The sequence below is a fragment of the Cnephaeus nilssonii genome, assembly GCF_951640355.1.
Source record: "Cnephaeus nilssonii genome assembly, chromosome: 6".
NCBI classification, from domain to species: Eukaryota; Metazoa; Chordata; class Mammalia; order Chiroptera; family Vespertilionidae; genus Cnephaeus; species Cnephaeus nilssonii.
The window spans coordinates 3,076,081-3,095,007 of record NC_137077.1 but is presented as its reverse complement, the minus strand read 5'-3'; the positions used below and the strand labels follow the sequence as shown (position 1 = coordinate 3,095,007).

General features: G+C 46.5%; 1 protein-coding gene and 2 pseudogenes across 9 annotated transcripts in view; 1 reads left to right on the top strand and 2 right to left on the bottom strand.

The window, feature by feature from the left end:
- PACSIN2 (protein kinase C and casein kinase substrate in neurons 2) overlaps window positions 1-18,927 on the bottom strand; it is a 114,497-nt gene that overhangs the window by 45,022 nt on the left and 50,548 nt on the right. For 2 of the 7 annotated variants that reach the window (XM_079774562.1, XM_079774565.1), the window contains exon 2: window positions 18,726-18,829. The exons of 1 other annotated variant lie outside the window; for it this stretch is intronic. The gene's annotated coding sequence lies outside the window, so the exon portion shown is untranslated. Of the gene's footprint in view, window positions 1-18,721; window positions 18,830-18,927 lie in introns of all 7 variants that reach the window. 4 more of the 7 variants (XM_079774559.1, XM_079774560.1, XM_079774561.1 and 1 more) reach the window with 3 other exon arrangements.
- LOC307101541 (keratin, type I cytoskeletal 18-like) lies at window positions 1,406-4,498 on the top strand (annotated as a pseudogene). The gene has a single exon. The product of its transcript is annotated as a keratin, type I cytoskeletal 18-like (transcript).
- Window positions 15,236-18,708, bottom strand: LOC307101542 (palmitoyltransferase ZDHHC4-like; annotated as a pseudogene). The gene has a single exon. The product of its transcript is annotated as a palmitoyltransferase ZDHHC4-like (transcript).

Genomic DNA, 18,927 nt, shown 5'->3' with positions numbered 1-18,927 from the left:
ACAGGACATAGCCTCAAACCAATTGAGCCACTCGGCCAAGTTTCTTTTTTTCTTCTGTTGTTTGTTTTGGTGTCAGAGCTAAGAAACCATTGCCTAATCCAAGGTACTGAACATTTATGCCTGTTTTCCTCTAAAACTTTTATAGATTTAGCGCTTACACTTAGCCTCTGATTCATTTAGAGGTCAGTTTTATATGTGGTGTGGGGCAAAGGTCCAAATTCATTCTTCTACATGTAGATATCAGGTAGTCCCAGCACTAATTGTTCAAAACACTATTCTTTATTCTTTAGCTTGACACTCCTGTCTAAAATCAATTGACCATAAATGTTAGGGATTCATTCTGTTCTCTTGGTTCTATCCTCATGCCAATACCAGTCTTGAACACTTATAGACCTTTTTGAAATTGGAAAGTGTGAGTTCTGCTTTTTCCAAACTGTTTTGACTATTCTGGATGGATACTTTGCATTTCCATATGAATTTTAGAATCAGCTTGCTGATTTCTACAAAAGAAGTCGCTGGGCTTCTGATAGGGGTTGCACTGAATCTGTACATCAATTTAGGGAATACTGCCAACTTAACAATGTTAAGTCTTCCCATGCATGGATGTGGGATATCTTTCCATTTATTGAGGTTACCTTCAATTTCTTTCAACAATGTTTTGTAGTTTTCAGTGTACAAGTTTTGTATTTCAAATTTATTCCTATATATTTTATTATTTTTCATGCTATTATACGGAATTGTTTTCTAAATTTTATTTTTGGATTACCCATTGTTAGTCTACAGAAATACCATATCGTTTATATATTGATCTTGTATTCTGAAACTTGCCGAACTCGTGTATTAGTTCTAATAGTTTTTTAGTGGATTCCTTAGGATTGTTACATATAAGATCACATCATCTGTGAACTGAGACAGTTATACGTTTTGCTTTCTGATCTGTATGCCTTTCATTTACCTTTCTTGCCTCACCGCCCTGGCTAGCGCCTCCAGTGCGCTGAGTAGCAGTGGTGAGAGCAGACACCCTGTCCTCAGTCCTCTTCACCCCGCTCTGTGAGTTGTCATCACGCCCTCTATCAGGCTGAGGATGTTCCTACCTTGAGGAGTGTTTTCATCATGCAGGGGTGTTGCACTGAAGGGATGTGCTCAGGTTTTTCATGTTGTTTTTCATGTTACAGAACAAACATATCACCAAAAACCTAAGTTAACTTAGATTAAAACCCCTTGACATTACATTATATATTTGGAGTAGTTTGAAGTGTCAGATGGAGCCACATAAAAATCTATTTTAAGCAACTCAAAGAAAACAGTTTATTCTCCGGCTCTGGGAAAAGATAAATTGTGATGCTAAAGAAACAAAAGAGACTGCTGGAACCTGAATCTTGGCCTCTGGCCTTTCTCCCTGAACATGAGCTTCAGCACCCGCCCTGGCTTCTTTCTCCACAGACTACCGAACCCTGGGCTCCGTGGTCTCCCAGCCACTGAGCCCACCTGCCAGCAGCACAGCCAGCGTTCACACAGATGCTGGGGGCTCAGGCTCCTGGATCTCCATACCCTACTCCACCAGCGTCCAGGTGGCTGGGGTCCGGGGGCCTGACTGTGAGGATGGTTGGGGGTCTGGCAGCATATGGGGGCATCCGGAGTAAGAAGCAGATTAAGCAATGCCTGAATGACCACCTGGCCTCCTACTTGGAGAGGGTGAGGAGCCTGAAGGCTGATACTCGGGAGACTGGAGAGCATAATCCGTAAACACATGGAGAAGGGACCCCAGGCCAGAGACTGGGGGCATTATTTCAAGACCATGGAAGACCGGAGGGCTCAGATCTTCGCAAGCTCTGTGGACAATGCCAGCATCATTCTGCAGATGGACAATGCATGTCTTGCTGCTGATGACTTCAGAGTCAAGTATGAGGTAGGGTCGGCCATACACCAACTAGAGAGTGACATCACTGGGCTCCGAAAGTGTCACTTGGCTGCAGCTGGAGACAGAGATCAAAGCTCTCGAGGAGGAGCGGCTCTTCATGAAGAACCACAAGGAGGAAGCAAATGGTCTACAAAACCAGACTGCCAATTCTGGGTTGACTGTGGAGTTGGATGCTCCCAACCTCAGGACCTCAGCAAGATCCTGGCAGACAGCGGGCCTCATATGACAAGCTGGCGCAGAAGAACCGAGAGGAGTTAGACAAGCACTGGTCCCACCAGACTGAGGGAGCACCACAGTGGTCACCTCGCAGACCGCTAAGATAGGAGCTTCTGAGATGACACTCCTGGAGCTAAGACAAATGGTTCAGTCCTTGGAGATCGACCTGCACTTGATGAGACATCTGAAGACCAGCTTGGAGAGCAGCCAGCGGGAGGTGGAGACACGCTATGCCAGGCAGATGGAACAGCAGGCGGGATCCTGCTCTACCCGGAGGCAGAGCTGGCCCAGACCTGGGCAGAGGGGGAGTACAAGGCCCTGCTGAACATCAAGGTCACGATGGAGGCTGAGATCACCACCTACCGCTGCCTGCTGGATCAGGGGAGGACTTCAGTTTTGGTGACACCCTAGACAACAGCAACTCCGCCCTAAAGACCACCACCGCGGGATGTCTGCAAAGTGGTGTCTGAGGTCAGTGACACCAAAGTTCTGAGGTGTTAAGGAGGCAGCAGAAGTGGAGTACCCCTTGGGGGGGCAGGAGGCCAATAAAAAGTTCAGAGATCAGCCGATACTGGTTTGGCTCAGTGGATAGAGCGTCGGCCTGCGGACTCAAGGGTCCCAGGTTCGATTCCGGTCAAGGGCATGTACCTTGGTTGTGGGCACATCCCCAGTAGGGGGTGTGCAAGAGGCAGCTGATCGATGTTTCTCTCTCATCGATGTTTCTAACTCTCTATCCCTCTCTCTTCCTCTCTGTAAAAAATCAATAAAATAAAAAATAAAAAATTCAGAGATCATTGGGGGTAAAAAAAGAAAAAAAATACCAGAGAAAAAGATGGATGTCTCCAAAACTTATATAATTATTTAAAACTTTGCATAATAAAATGTCATGTGGGAAGCAAATAAAGAAAAATGGATTCAACACAACTGACAAAATCTTATTACTTAAACTATACTCAGGGCTGAAATGAAGACTGAGGGTCCAAAGAGGCTGCCGCAGGTGAGCATTCTGGAGAAAAGACAGCTGGGCACAGGCAGGAAGGCTCCCTGAAGTTCCACCTGCTAAGCCAGGCCCCGTAACCAGTGAAGAGCCTCGCCCAGTCCTGGCCCTCTCCTCTCTGCCTGTCATCCACCGAGAAGCATCCACTGCAGCTACAGGACAGAGGTCTCCTCAACCAGCCTGGCCCTGGAGCAACTGTGTGGAACTACCCCCCAGTGATAGGCACAGTGAGTAAGAAGGATATTTTTGTTATCTTAAGCCTCTGAGATTTGGGGCTCGCTTATTACTGCAACATAACCTAGCCAAGACTAACAGAGCAAATTTCCATGTGAGGAAAATAGCTTAACCCCCTTTAAAAATGGAAATAACTTGCCCTAGCCAATTTGGCTCAATGGATAGAGTGTCAGCCTACGGACCAAAGGGTCCCGGGTTTGATTCCTATCAAGGGCACATACCTGGTTGCAGGCTCTTCCCTGGCCCGGGACCTGGTCAGGGCACATGCAAGAGGCAACCAATCGATGTGTTTCTCTCACATCGATGTTTCTCTGTGTCTTTCCCTCTCTCTTCCACTCTCCCTAAAAATCAATGGAAAAATATCCTAAGGTGAGGATTAACAACAACCAAAAAAGGCAGTAACTTATAAAAATAAGAAAAATTAAAATGACAATGCCAGTTTTAGTGGGGCTATCAGAAAATAGGAATGTATTCTAACACTGCTAATAGGCTTCATGGAAAAATCTGGAAATGCAGAACAAGGCTGATAATAGTTACCGACCTCTGACCTGGCAGTCCCACTTTGGGGAATATGCCTCAAGCAAATAAACTCAAAGAAAAATAGCCTGAACAAAATGTTCATCTCAGTAATATTTATAACAGCAAAGACTGGAGACGAGTCAAATGTTCGTGAACTGAGAAAACATGGTGAGTTGACAGAATGGACGCCACCGGCCATTATAAAGGACCAGCAGGTGAGCCGTTTAATATGCGAAACTGGATATAAGCAAAGAAAAGCAGAGTGTAACAGCACATAGACATTCATTTCACAAACTTTACAGGCAAGACTCTGTGTTTTCATTTTTGTAGCCCAGTGAGGTAGACGCTCAAATATTTGCTAAGTGACTGAATGTCTGAACCAACAAATGACCAACTGTGTGTGTGAGTGGGGGAGGGAGGTATACCGGGATGGAGAAGACCGTGGTGATGCAGGGAGTCCCCTTAGCCTCATTTCTGTAAAGTGGCGTCAGTGGTCCATTTTAAGATGCCTACACATTTGCAACAGGGAAAGGGAAATCGTACTCTTTCTTCACATAACAAAGCTGGATTCATGTTCAAGAGAATGGGTCATGCATGACTTTACACAAAGAAAAACTCACTAAACTCGAAGCTCTCCAATACTGGGAAGGAGTCCTCAGCAGGTGGTGTCCTGAAGTTCAAGGAGAGGCTGGCAGGCCACCTGTCAGTGTTAGGCAGAGACGGAAGTGGGATCAGGCCCCCACGAGGTCGTGCCAAAGTGCCAGAAGAGTGGCGGACACACAAAGAAGATTCATCATTCAGACACCTGGACACTTTCTCAATGGACTCCTATCTGTAACCACAGAACCTCCTTCCATAACTATAAACACCATGTGTTGCCGAAACCGGTTTGGCTCAGTGGATAGAGCGTCGGCCTGTGGACTCAAGGGTCCCAGGTTCGATTCCGGTCAAGGGCATGTACCTTGGTTGCGGGCACATCCCCAGTAGGGAGTGTGCAAGAGGCAGCTGATCGGTGTTTCTCTCTCATCGATGTTTCTAACTCTCTATCCCTCTCTCTTCCTCTCTGTAAAAAAATCAATAAAATATATTAAAAAAAAACAAAAACAAAAAAACACCATGTGTCTTCCTTTGGACTAGTAGTTACATTAATGGGAAAACTTCACCAGAAATTTAAAGAGTAGTCATACTAAGTTGTCTTTCACCAGACACTAAGCCACCTTTTTTTTTTTGTTAATATTTTTATTGATTTTTTACAGAGAAGAAGGGAGAGGGATAGAGAGTTAGAAACATCGATCAGCTGCCTCCCGCACACTCCCCACTGGGTATGCGCCCGCAACCAAGGCACATGCCCCTGACGGGAATCGAACCCGGGACCCTCGAGTCCAAAGGCCGACACTCTATCCACTGAGCCAAACTGGTCAGGGCATAAGCCACCTTTTTTTAAAAAACATATTTTTATTGATTTCAGAGAGATAGGGAGAGAGAGATAGAAACCTCAATGATCAGAGAGAATCACCGATTGGCTACCTCCCACACATCCCCCACTGGGGACTGAGCCCCAAACCCGGGCATGTGCCCTTGACCGGAATTGAACCCGGGACCCTTCAGTCCACAGGCTAATGCTCTATCCACTGAGCCAAACCAGCTAGGGCTAAGCCACCTTTGAGTAACTCACCCCAGGTTTCATCACATGAATGGGGAGGGGGCTGGAGTCATTCTCAGATCTGTTCCTACTCCTACCCGCACCCTCCTGATACTCACTCACTTCCCCTTCTCGACAATGTGAGGGGTAGGCTAGATGAAAAGGGTCTTTGCAGCTCTGATTTCCACCACTCTAAGTATGGAAAAGGATATGACCTCTGGTCACCAAAATCTAAAGAGTATGTATGAGCCACAATTGAACACATTCAACAGATGTGGCTTCTTCTGCCCCACATACGCAAGCGTTCTACGCTGATTGCCCAGGCACACTGAAAAAGTCACATTCAACAAAGACTCACTTTATGGCTCTAAAGAACAAATGTACATTGATTTGCCACCATGTCAACCCAGGAGGAGTCCCAACACGTAAAGCTGCCTGCTAAAGACAGAAGGGGTGTTATTCCAACATAATTTTAGAATCCCTTCATACAAGCAGCATTATACACATTCTCATTCTGTCTCTGTCTCTCTGTCTCTCTCTCTCTCTTGGAGTTGGTGCTCAGGGTTGGAGAGCACATGAGGACTGTCAGCTCATCACCACCACTACCTCCCCGTTCACGTCAGGGTGTCCTGCATCCTATCCACAGTGCTAACCAGTGACCACCGATGGCCACAGATAGACGGAGTGTGTGAGGAAGTGGCGGGGAACTGGGCTGTCAATTCGGGCCCCTTCATTTCATCTTTACTCCCTGAGCTCTTGGCGCAGCTCCGCCACGGCCAGCTGTTAAGTGACATCAAACACTTCCCGAGGATTCCTTCTCTCGGGCAGAAGCACTTGCCCAGTGGGATACTTCTTCCTTGAGCTGCAAGTTTTCCAACTTAAGACACACACTTAAAGCCTAAAAAAAGGAAAGTGGCGTAGGTCCAGATGAGACAGAAGATTCTCTGGCAAAAGCAGAAGGAAAACTATAGAACGGATCGGGAGGGAGGCCGTCCTTTGTTCAGGCGAGAAAATGGGGGCATTCACAAGGACAGATGTGACCGGAGAAATGCACCGGAGAGCTGGCGGCTAGGAGGCCAGGCCGAGGTCTGCAGAAGCAGGTTCCCAAGATTCACAAAGGGCATTATTAACAACAGCATGAGTCAGAGTGGCCTCAGGTCAGCCACCTCGGCTGCTTTCAGCCCCTCCACTCTGAGGCAGTCCTTCCAGACGCAGGACTTCCTGTCACACAAAGGGCCTCTGTGGGCAGTTCCCGCTGCCTCTTCCTGCAGAGCGAGGCACTCCCGAGGTGCTTCCCTCCCTCCGAGTCTTTCTGAGCGCACCTCCCTGCGGAATCCTGGAGAAAGGCCTGCAGGCCGGCGAGCGCCCCACCTGAAAGCTAGAGGCAGCAAGAGAGAGTAATGCCAAAGAACACGGCGCTCCTGGGTCAGTCCAGGCGGTCTCTGAAATGTGCATCTGTGATGCTTTAACAGGACATGCTGGCGTGCCTGCTCAATGGCCCAGTCACCTCACGCAAACTACTTAAGAGGTCTGTGATTGATACCGCTTATCTGTAAAATGGAATCCAATCTGCCTGAGAGGTTCTGAGGATCCAATGGCATCTATCTGAGGCCTGGCACAGTGCCAGTGTGGGGCCTTCAACCATCGGTCACAGTGCCAGGCTGATGGTGGTGACCACGGGCCAGACTCCGTCAAACAAGCCAGGCACAAACACTGAGCATTCCCCTTCCCATGGGGATGACAGACCCGGACACAACCTCCTCTAACAAGAGGGTGCAAGTACTCGAAGAGAATTCTGCACAAAACGCTACAGGAACAGACAGGAGGGTCCAGAAAGGGTGCACGGGACTGACATTTCCGTGGGAACTCATGAGCTGGAGGGACAGGCACCTCAGGTAGAGGACCCTGCATGGCAAAGAGAAGGAGGCACACACCAACTCAGTGCAGGGTCACACAGGTCCTTGAGGCAGGTCCTAGGAAGTGGCTCTGGCTTCTAAGCAAAGGGGAGAGAGAATTTACAAAGGGCAGGGTGCCCATGGGCACATCGCTGGTTGCCAGCCCGAGTCACTCATTACGCTGCAAGAAGAGAGACCTCTGCTCCGTCTACTACCAGCACGACCCGACCTGCCACCCCCCACAAGAAGGCTAGGAAACCACTGATGAGAACTCACACCCATCAGAGCTCTGTCAGGAAGTGAAGTGCTGTGAATATGTGCCTTTGAGTTAAAAAAAGTCATACAACCACAAAAGGATTTGGTTTTTAAGTAGGTGTCTATGCACTCAACTATGGTGCTACTTCCTCAAGAAACTACTCGATTTCATTCAAATGTACAAGCTGGAGCCAATGCCTTCTGTTTTAAAGAAGGACATAGGGCCGGTTTGGACCTGGTGTGACAAACTGACAACTAGTTCTAACCTGACAGTGACTTTATTTTTTAAAAAGTTCATATAACATGAAGGTCGATCCAATAATTCGAAAAAATAAACAGGGCATCTACTTATCAAGCAACGATCTAAAACTGATGGGCTAAAGCCAAGCATAATATAGCAAAAGTTTCTTAAAGGAGGAGAATAGAGAGAGCCCATGGTTTGAACTAGCTGTGACAGCTACAAGTTTTAACTTGTAAGCTTCATTCTCCTCATCTATAAAATGGGGATAACCACGGCTGACTTACTTCTCAGGGAAGTTATAAGTAATTTAAATGGTACATTATACGTAAATGCCTAAACACAGCAAATGTCCGTCTATACCTGCTTGTCCCCATTACACTCCTCTCAGTCTCTCTGGCCATAATTCATCCCATAGGGCACATGTCACTTCAGCAAACAAGACTTACGTGCTCATTCCTCAGTTGTGCCACTGAAAACTCCAGGAATACAAAACAAACGCCTGCAATGTTAAGCCTCCTATATTTTTTTCATGATGCTACCTGCCTAATATACATTTCCAGTTACCAGGTTACAAAGGAGAAAAATTTATGCTATTTCTATTTATAATACAACTAGGGACCCAGTGCATGAATTCGTGCACCTTGAAAGGAACTGTGGGCTGCGAGGCTGTGGTGGGCACAGGGGTGGGTCTTGTCCCATCCTCCATGCCCCCACCCAACCCCTCCTGCTGTGGACCCCAGTCTCCTGTCTGCCAGCAGCCCCACTCCCCCACCACCGCTCCCACTCGCTGACAGCGCTGGCCCCACTCGCAGCCGCTGACGGTAAAGGAATTCAAGAGTGGTGCGAGTAGCAGCTGCTGCCCCAATCACCCCTCAGGAGCAGGGGGAGGTAGAGAAGCCCTCAGGGGGGATCAGGGCCGGCAGCTTCTGCTCACACCCACTGATGGCACCGAGCAATTGGGACCGGCTGTGGGTGCGAGCAGGGCTGTCACTGGCAGCAGGTGAGAGAGGCAGCTCCAGCCCCAATTGCCCCTCAGGAGCAGGGGGAGGTGGAGAAGTCCTGAGGGGTGATTGGGGCCGGCAGCTGCCACTTGCACCCGCTGACAGCGCCAAGCAATAGGTGGCGGCTCCGGCGCCAGCAGCGGGTGCAAATGGGGCCGGCGCTGGCAGCAGGTGCAAGTGCCAAGTGGGACCACAGTGCGTGAGAGCCAAGAATTTTCAGTAACCACCAGAGGCTCACCCCAATGACAGTGACCGGCACCCCGCCTTGGTCTGGTGTCCCCGCTCACCTCCTCCAACATCCTGCCATGGCCGAGGCCTGCCATGGTCTGCGTGCATACCCCCTGGTGGTCAGCACACGTCATAGCGACCGGTTGTTCGGTTGTTCCACCATTCAGTCTATTTGCATGTTAAGGTTTTATATATATAGATGCCCGACTAGCATAAATAAGTATTACCTGAGAAGCCCTGAAAATGGCTTGGTTCTATCTTAACTTCAATTATAATACCAAACACAGACATAAATGTACAAATCACATACAAGTACATGCACAGACATGCCTCCCACATCCTCTCTCTCTCTCTCCTTCTCTCCTCATACACATCCTCCTCTTTTTCTTGCTCTCTCTTTTTCACACACACACACACACACACACACACACACACACACAGCCTTTCCTTAATAAAACAGTTGTCAATTTGGCTGTCTTAATTAAGAAATAGCCTGTGTCCCAAATTTTTAAACATTTCCAATAAAATATATAATTTATTCTGAAAAACTGGGTAAAATGCTAAGTCAAAACAATGTTTTATCATTTTATGTATATTTTCCCCAATATTCTAAAAACATTTTCTTTCTGAGCGCCAGAAACCTTGCTAAGAGCTGGGAGAAGGGAATGAAATAAATCCATAATAAGACAGGGCTCTGCAGTCCATGAGCGCACAGTATAGCAGCAGGAAAGATAAGTCAAGGTCACATCTGACTAGGCTGGGAGGGAGGGAGGGAGCGAGGGAGGCTGGGAGGGAGGGAGAGAGGAGGAAGGAGAAGCCTGCTGCCTGCAGCCCAGTGAGTGTGGGTTTGAGGTGCTCCCGCTGGAAAGACAGACTGAGTGCACAGATACTCTGTAGTACCTAAAACACCAAACACTTCGGCTTAATTACAAATGCAGGTTTAAGAGTGGTGCCTGCCCAGAAAAGAAGTCTGGAAGGCATAGCCAAAGTGTGTGGATTCTTTCACTCAACAAACTGTAATGAAGGCGTGTGATATGCCAGGCACAAGGGGTACAGGGGTGAAGGAGAGTGGGAAAGGCCCTGCTGATGGTCAGGCCCAGAAGACCTGAAGACAGACCAGTAAGGAATGTAGTGGCAGGTGGGGTGAGGGTTGGGGCACAGAGTGGTCAGGAAGGTTTTCCTGAGGAGGGGACATCTGAGCAAATACTTGAATAAATGTTAACTTTTCCCCTTCTCTAGATGGTGGAATATGTGAGTTTTGGGTTTTTCTTTGTGCATCCCTGTATTTCTTATTTATCTACCCTAAGAATATATTAGTGAAGTTTTTAAAAAAATATTTTTTTATTGATTTCCGAGAGGAAGGGAGTGGGAGAGAGAGAAAGAAACATCAATGATGAAAGAGAATCATTGATCGGCTGCCTCCTGCACACCCCCACTGGATATCGAGCCCACAACCCAGGCATGTGCCCTGACTGGGAATCGAACTGTGACCTCCTGGTTCATAGGTCGACATTCAACCACTGAGCCACGCCCGCCAGGCCTAGTTGAGTTACTTTGGAAAATACGGCACCACTAGGCACCTTCCACGATTTCCAAAGCATGAAATTCAAGCTTTTCCGGTAAAGGAATTCGAGTTCCTTATCTTTAGGTCACAGATAACTGGCCTGGGTATCACTTACATTCACTCAGTCCCAGTGCCCACATGCCTTTCGGTCTGTCCTGCAAAGTCCCCAGGCAACACCTTCATGGCTGTGTGCGATCTAGTAGGGCCCAGGGCTCCGAGATATGCACACCGGTTTCCTAGGCGACCCCCTTCTTCCCTGACTTTACTTCTCCAGTACAGACCTCTCCCTGGAGCTCCGACCCCCACCCAACCCAGCCACTGGCTCAGGACGCACCCTGGGCATTTGAGAGACCTCTCAGAGCCACTGCCCAACGTTCACCTTCTGCTCCCCCACCCACCCGCTCATGGGCTCCTCCCCTAATCTTTCTCCTTCAGTAAACAGCTCCATCATCTGCGCAGCTGCCCAGGACTCTGCCCTGGCGTCATCCCTGACTCCTCTCCTTCCCTCACACCCCACATGCCATCAGCTCCACCTTGAAACAGGGCCAGAATGTGGCCACCTCACACTTCCTCTCTGTTCAGCTACCTGGTTCAAGCCACCACATTCAAACTTGCCAAGAGCTGTCTGCCATACTTACCTACCCTTCCCTCTCTGACCTACAAGATCCCATGCTATCTGGCCCCAGCTTCCAACTTCAGTCTCAGCTCCTTCCAATCCTGGCTCGACTCCTCCAGCTACCGTGACCTTCCTGTGGGTCACCAAATGCACCGGCTTAGCCCCAACTTTGCACTGGCTACCCCTGTGCCAGGAACACCCTTCCGCCAACGTCTGCAGGCTGTGCTGCCTTACATCACCAGACATCACCTTCTTCTGAAGAAAGCCTCCCCTAATCCATCCCATTCCTCTGACACTCAGCCCTGACTCTGCTCCATTTTCTTAATAACCCTTAGCCCCACAGGCCAACTTACATACTGTCTCTTTCCACACAGCAGAATGCAGGCTCCTGAAAAACCAAGTCCTTGTTCAACTTGTACCCTTAGTATTGATGTGTAACAGGCATACAGCAAACATGTCTGGAATGAATGAGTCAAGAAATGTGCTAGGCTCTGGAGCACACACCCAGTGTGACAGAACAGACTTCTGTTTTCAGCAGCAAGGAAAAGCAGGTATCTTAATGACTCTCTGGTTGCAAAATTTAAACAGCTGAACAAAATATGTTTACATCACTGAGTTGGCATAAAATAAAGGGAGATAAAGACACTAAAAACATAAATTTAAAGAAGCAACCATAGAATAAAAGTAGATAAATCAGATTTCTTTCTGAAATAGCAAGAAAGAAAATATAAAAGAAAAATTAATAGACTTGGAGAAAAAGTGAAATCCTAACTTACATCTAATGAAGTTACAGAAGAAGATAACATTAAGAATGGGGAAGAAGCAATATCTAAAGATAATTTTTCAGACTATACCACAAATCAAGGAAGCCCAATGAATTCAAGCAAGATTTTAAAGAGAGAGATCCACACCACCACAATTAAAGCGAAACTGTAAAACCTCCAAGTTATAGAACAGATCATAAAAGCAGTCAGCAGAAAGACCACAAAGAATGGCAACTGAACTAAGAGCAAAAGTGAAAGCCAGGAGACAATGGAATAATATATACTATATGCTGAGTAACAATGACTGCCAACTATGAATTCCATACCCAGCAAAACTAGTTTTTAAGAACAAAGAATTAGGCATTTTAAGACAGATAAAATATATACCACACCAAAAAACCTTCACAGAAAAAGGAAATTTTAAAGAATATACTTTAGGAAAATGAAATAATCTGAGGTGGAAAGCTTGAAGCACAAGAAAGATGGTAAGTAAATATACTGGTGAATATATGGATAAATCTAAACAGCATTGACTGCATGAAACACAGCATCAAATTTTCAGAATTAAACAATTCAGAAGAGAAATACTGGACAAGTTGGAAGGGGGTGTGGAGTTAAAAGGATTTAAATCCTTTCATTAGTGAAGGGAGAAGTAAAGACATTACATTTTGTTAAGTGCGTTAAAATACCTAGGATAGCTACTAAAGGACTAGACAGAATTTAATTTCTAACCTTAGAAAAAACAAATGCAATGAAGGGGGTGAGGGGTAACAACAGGACTCAAAACAAAGGAAGGCAAAAAACACTTCTTAAGTTACATAAATATCTAACCACTATGTTGTACACCCGAATCTAATATAATATTGTATGTCAACTGTAATAAAAAAATTAAAGAGAATCTAAAAGAATTTTTTAACTCACCAGAAAACTACAGCAAATAGAAGGCACCAGAACAAGAAAAGGCTGCATCTATGCAATACCATTCCTATTTATATTGTACTAGAGGTATTAGCCGATGCAATAAAGAAAATAGTAAAAGATGTAAGAATTAGAAAAGAAGAAAGAAAACATCATTATTTGCAGCTGATAGGGTTTTAGCAAGCTTGACGGACACTGCTGGGATTTCAGAGCTACAGTGCTGTGGGCTCTGTGCAGTGGGTCTCATTTACCATGAGGGAGATACCATTGTAACCCTCATGTAACAGATAAAGAAACGGAGACTCAGACAGGTGAAATATCTTGCCCAAAGCCACCTGGCAAGTAAATGACTGCTTTTGAAATGAAATCTATCTGTCCCCAAAGCTTAACCACTATGCCTGCCACAGAGTGAGAGACAAATAATGAGGACACCACCTATACTCTCCCAGACGCAAGTATGACGGTGATACAGGTGCAGTGGAGTACAAGGAGGCGATACTGACCTGAAGGAAGCCAGGGAAGAGAGCCTGGGGCGAGATCTGAAGCTTGCAGGGAATGGGTTTCTTCGGCATTTTGACTTCTCTAACAAAGACATCGTGGAGCGGATAAATAGATTGGCAAAGCTTTTCCAATGCTAGCTGGAATCCACTTATTGACTACTTCTTTCAAATCATTTGTCTGCACCTCTCGGCTCATGATATCCATCATCATCTCCTGGATTTGGTGGACCTGTTGATGCTGAGCAAAGAAGTCTTCCGAATCTGATTGCTGCTTTTTTCAGTATAACCAACACAGAGTAGATGAAGCAAATAACCACCGGTAGTCTTGACATCAATATGAGCTTCAGTCGTGGTCTGCCATTTTTTGACCATGGAGCACATTCTGTCACGAGTAAGATCCATGCCATGGAAATTAGGCAGTGTTTGCCCTGAACATCCTCAGTAATTGGTTTGAATTTTCCAAATGCAACTTCATAGTTCTGCAGATCAGCTAGACTCACTTCAAAGACACGACTCTTCTCCAGTTGTCGTGGCTCAGCGATTGAGCATTGAACCAGGAGGTCACAGTTCAATTCCAGGTGGGGGCATATGGCCGGGTTGCAACTCAATCCCCAGTTGGGGCTTGTAGGAGGCAGCCAATCAATTATTCTCTCTCTCCCTCTCCCCCCCAACTTCCTCTCTGAAATCAATAAACATATATTTAAAAATACACACACAACACGAATCTTAAGCCTGGAAAGTGTAGCTCAGTGGTTAGGCATGGACCCATGAACCAAGAGGTCACTGGTTCAATTCCTGGTCAGGGCCCATGCCCAGGTCGCGGGCTCGATCCCCAGTAGGGAGCGTACAGGAGGCAGCTGATTGATGCTTCTATCTCTCTATCCTATCCCTCTCCCTTCCTCCCTCTAAAATCAATAAAACATATTTTTTTAAAAACACAATCCTTGAGACCATCAGATATGATTTTGGTTCCATGAGTTCTGTGACTAGTGTGTTTTCCACATTTCTTATACCGAACACAGAGCGTGTTTTCATGTCATGTCACACCCATCTTCCTTAGGAAATGAATGGACTACTTCCTTTTTGGCTCCCTTTTGCTGCCTTCTGTAAGGCACTTGTTCTTTTTGGGGGGAGGAGGGGAAATACTCTTTTATTTTGGAAACAAATCAAAAGGGGATTAGGAAATGAAGCACCTTAAGCAATGCTCTCTTGAGACTTCTTTTCAAGACCCCAGAGTCTTCACAGGCATAACTTGGGCTGGAAAACATTTCCTTTCTCAGAGCCAAGAATGACCAGCAAATAGTAGGGATTAGAGGATGGGGAGGGTGGGCAGATTGGTGCTGAGAGTAAGGCACTGCCCGGGCAGTATGGCTCAAGCGGTTGAGCGTCGACCCAGGAACCAAGAGAATAAGGCACTGGTTCTTGCCGACCGCCATACTGCTGCTCAGAGAGCCAACAGGCTCCAATATGCCGTATTCTTTCTGACCTCCTTGCCTCTGCATATATTGTTTCCTCCATCTCTCTTGTGTGACTGAAAACCTCCGTCTCCAAAACACACCACCGAACTGTGACGTTTTCCCAGCCTCCCCCATTCTTCACGGCAGAAGGTCCCTATAATTCTAGATGACTCATCACCCCGCATCTCCCCACTGGACTGTGAGCTTCTCAGAGGCAAGAATTCGACAATCATGGATCTCAGGGCCGAGCACAGTGCCTGACGAGGACTGACAAAACCAAATTCTTTTTTTTTTTTCTTAGAAAGTAAGTACCCATATGTCTAAATAAATGTATACTGTATTTAAGAGGCAGTAAGACTCTTCCCATTCTCATTTCTTCTTTCTCTCGTAATGTGCAGCACAGGTAGAAAGATCTCTCCAAGGCTGCTCCAAAGCCCATAGGAGCGAATGTTCTGGAAGACCTGGGCTCTGCTGATGGGGGCCGGGCCACAGGGGAGCAATGCTGGCACCAGGCCCGGTCACCTCTGTACCACTCGTTCGTGGTCTGGCCGGTGACGGCCAGGTATAGAGCAAAGCACAGGAAGCCGCCAGGAGGAAGCTGGTACAACCACAAACCCAGAATGGAGACAATCCCTGGGAAGGTCAGGAAAGGTGCTGGCAAAGATGGTGTCGAGAACTTGGAAGAATCCAACATCATCAACATTAAGTCTCCAGGTACAAGTCTGACAACACCACCAACTAGACTAGAAACAGTGCACACAACGACCGCGGCGGCAGCCGAGGCATTCAGCGTCAAGAGGTAGGCGAGGAAGTACCTGGCATTCCAGGCCCGATGCAGCTGCCCACCCAAACACAGTGACGGTAAGATCGGTGCCCACGCTGGGCCACACGGCAGGGCTTGGACGGCGCTGGTCTCCTCAATCACAAGTAGAGCGCCTCGTGTTCTCTGGGAACAGCACTCATGGAATTCATAGCCGTGAAGGAACAAGCATTTGTTTGCTTTCGTTATGGTACCAGGGTCGGTTGCACAACTTAGGGTGAAAAAAGCCAGGTTTACAATCAGCAGCAGGTAGGGCAGAAGAAGGTAACACAAAGAGAAGTCCCGCTCTTGACAGTAGCCAAATATTTTCCGTGTGTATTCGGTATAAACCATTCCTTGCAAGACGAGGTGCAGGTTAATGAAGGTGTGGTTTCGTGTATGAAAGAGGTAATGAAGCAAACTTAGCATGGCTCTCCGAAGGCATTCTGGAATTGCACAGGAAAATATCTGTGTCTTCCCTGATCGGGCCTTTTAGGTAATGGGCTTTCGAGCAGATGTAGATCATAAACCACCCCTCAGCACCAAAGCCAGGTAGAACAAGAAGAGAACCAGATCCATCCTGGGGATTTTCTCCTGTTTAGATCATTTTCAGCAACAGCCCTGGCATTCCCCCCCCTAACCCCCCCCCCCAACAGTTCTGGAGAATTCAAACACTGTCTCCTGTGCAGTGGCATGCGCCTGGCACCACAGCTGACACCCAAAGCTGCAGCAATCCTGGCTCCAGGAGCGACCAGCTGCGCCATGCTGGTGCCTCCACAGCACACCCTAGAACTCTTTATTTTTAAGGAAAATCTCTCTCCAAAGCTCTCTTCTGTGCTTGAGGTAACTCATTATACACCTATGCCAAATGGTACTCACTTAGTTGAGAAATTAAAGGAAAAGAATGAATGTGCCCGTGCAGAAAGGAACAATGGATCCAGCCAGCCGGCCTCCAGGCGGACTGCCCTCCGGGCTGTGACCTAATGGAAACGAGCCGGAGCTCGCTCAGGTGCCCGCATGTCCATGGGTGAGAGCAGTCAGGTGGTGGGATGAGGACAGCTCATGTAAACCTCACACGATGATTTTCATCAGGATGACAACTTCTACCATCCCAAATTCAAACTCTTCAACGTTAGTGGTTTACTGGATGCACCAAAGAGTAAGTGAAATGCCTTACAGTTCAACATGAAATACACAAAGATTTCTCCTCCCAAAGTGATCCTGCTGCTTGCCTGCACGGCCTCACGGTCTCATACATAACATTCTCAGAGGCGGTAAATTAACCAAGTCAATAGGTATTTCGTCATTAGTTCACTGTGCCCTGTGCTATTTTTTTCTTTATGTGTCTTTTCTTTTTGGAAAAGAACCATAACGAGAGCAATTCGTTGTTCCTAAATTGCCCTGTGCTTCATTTATTTTGCTAAACTAGCAGTAGCAATACGTGTCAGAGACTTGAGAATCAAAGAGAGAATTCCAAACTGGGAAGGGCAACATTTAGCCTGTCAACTACATCAACAACATCATGTCAAGTAAGCATTTTTCAGCAAAATCATTCTCCCCTGATCTCCCTCAAGGACTCTGCTGCAGAACAAATCCCGATGGGAAGCAAGACTGAATATGAAATTTAGTCTTCACGTTAACAGAAAGAAATTTTAAATCCTGTACTATTGTGGTGGCCTTTGGCAAACATTTCAAATTCAGAATACGTCCTGTTAGGTTCTGTAAGTCATCCAGAAATAGAATATGCTTTGTGAGACCACATCAAGATTCATGTCTTATAATTCATGAATGACAGAGTCTAATGAGAAAAAAATTTAGGCCAGATTCCCAGGACTGGAGGACACGTTAAATAGACAGCTACTCTGTCATTTGGTATCAAGGCAGAACTGTGAGATGCAAATGCATTTAGACCAGCCTGGGGACACACGACTGTAGTGCCTTGAAAGGCAATCTCTACAGAAAGAGACCACTGCAACTCACCCACTCATTCACTCACACCTCTTTACCCAGCTCTAGGGCCTAGGATCGACCTGGGATACTGGGAGGCGTTTCTTCAACCTAGAGGAGGTCCTAAGGGCACCCCCACAGGCCTGGAGAGAAGGCCTGAGCAGAGTGGACGTGAGGAAGACCCGGATGACACCACCAGCACAAACTCTGGTCCAATAGCAACCCGTCCTGCGGCAAAGTCAGCACCACTTTCCCCCTCAGATCTTTAAATTTCACAGGCATACCAGAATATACACTATTGTGGGCAGAAGCGAGGGGCAAGGAGGAATATCAAATACTACTTACTGACTGGGACAATTATATATCAATGACATATTTATATATACATATTTATGCATATATGTTAAGAAGGCCAATTATATATTAAGAAAAAGAAGTCAGTTAAAATATTCTATACTTAACATGTACTGAAAATATAGGGTGCCCCCCCCCAAAAAAAGGTATACACACTTTAACAACTATTAATTCATTTAATTTTCACTCCTTAAATCAGGTTTAACTGATTTGAAATAATGGGTGAAGCCAGACTACAGCTTTGTACAAATAAAACTTAATCTAAAGTGCCACTAGACTTTTTTTTTTAATGGGGATACATAAAAGATCAAGTTTAAGGTACAAACCCAGCAACAATCAACGAAGTGAGGGCACACAAATGCCGAACGAAATGATTCTTGACGTGTGCGATTCCACTGTTTCATGTTATCAGCAGTGCCTGGACCAGAATGGTCGTAAGTTTGAAAACAGGCATTGACACAAAAAAATTATTCATTTCTGTAGATTCTTTTAAGTTTTGAAAAAGAACTGTATGTTAATAACCCCTGACTTTATAATCATTTAAAGTGTGTATATTTTTGGGGGACACCCCATATATAAGAATGATTGGGGAACAAAGGTAACTAGATTATGGGAGCAGTGAACTTCCTCCATCCCTGAAGCGGGCTCCTCACCTGCCTTAGCCGATGGGTCCTCTGGCTCACCAATGAAAGCGGCTTCTCCCAGGATAATGCCAACACAGCCAACCAGCACACCAGGAGGGCAGACACGGCTCCAACCTACTGCACAGAAACAGTGCTCATGTTTCCTCCTTCAGTCTCGGGTCTCATACATTCAAGTAGGTATAAAGTTATTGACCACAACTTCAAGTACAATTACA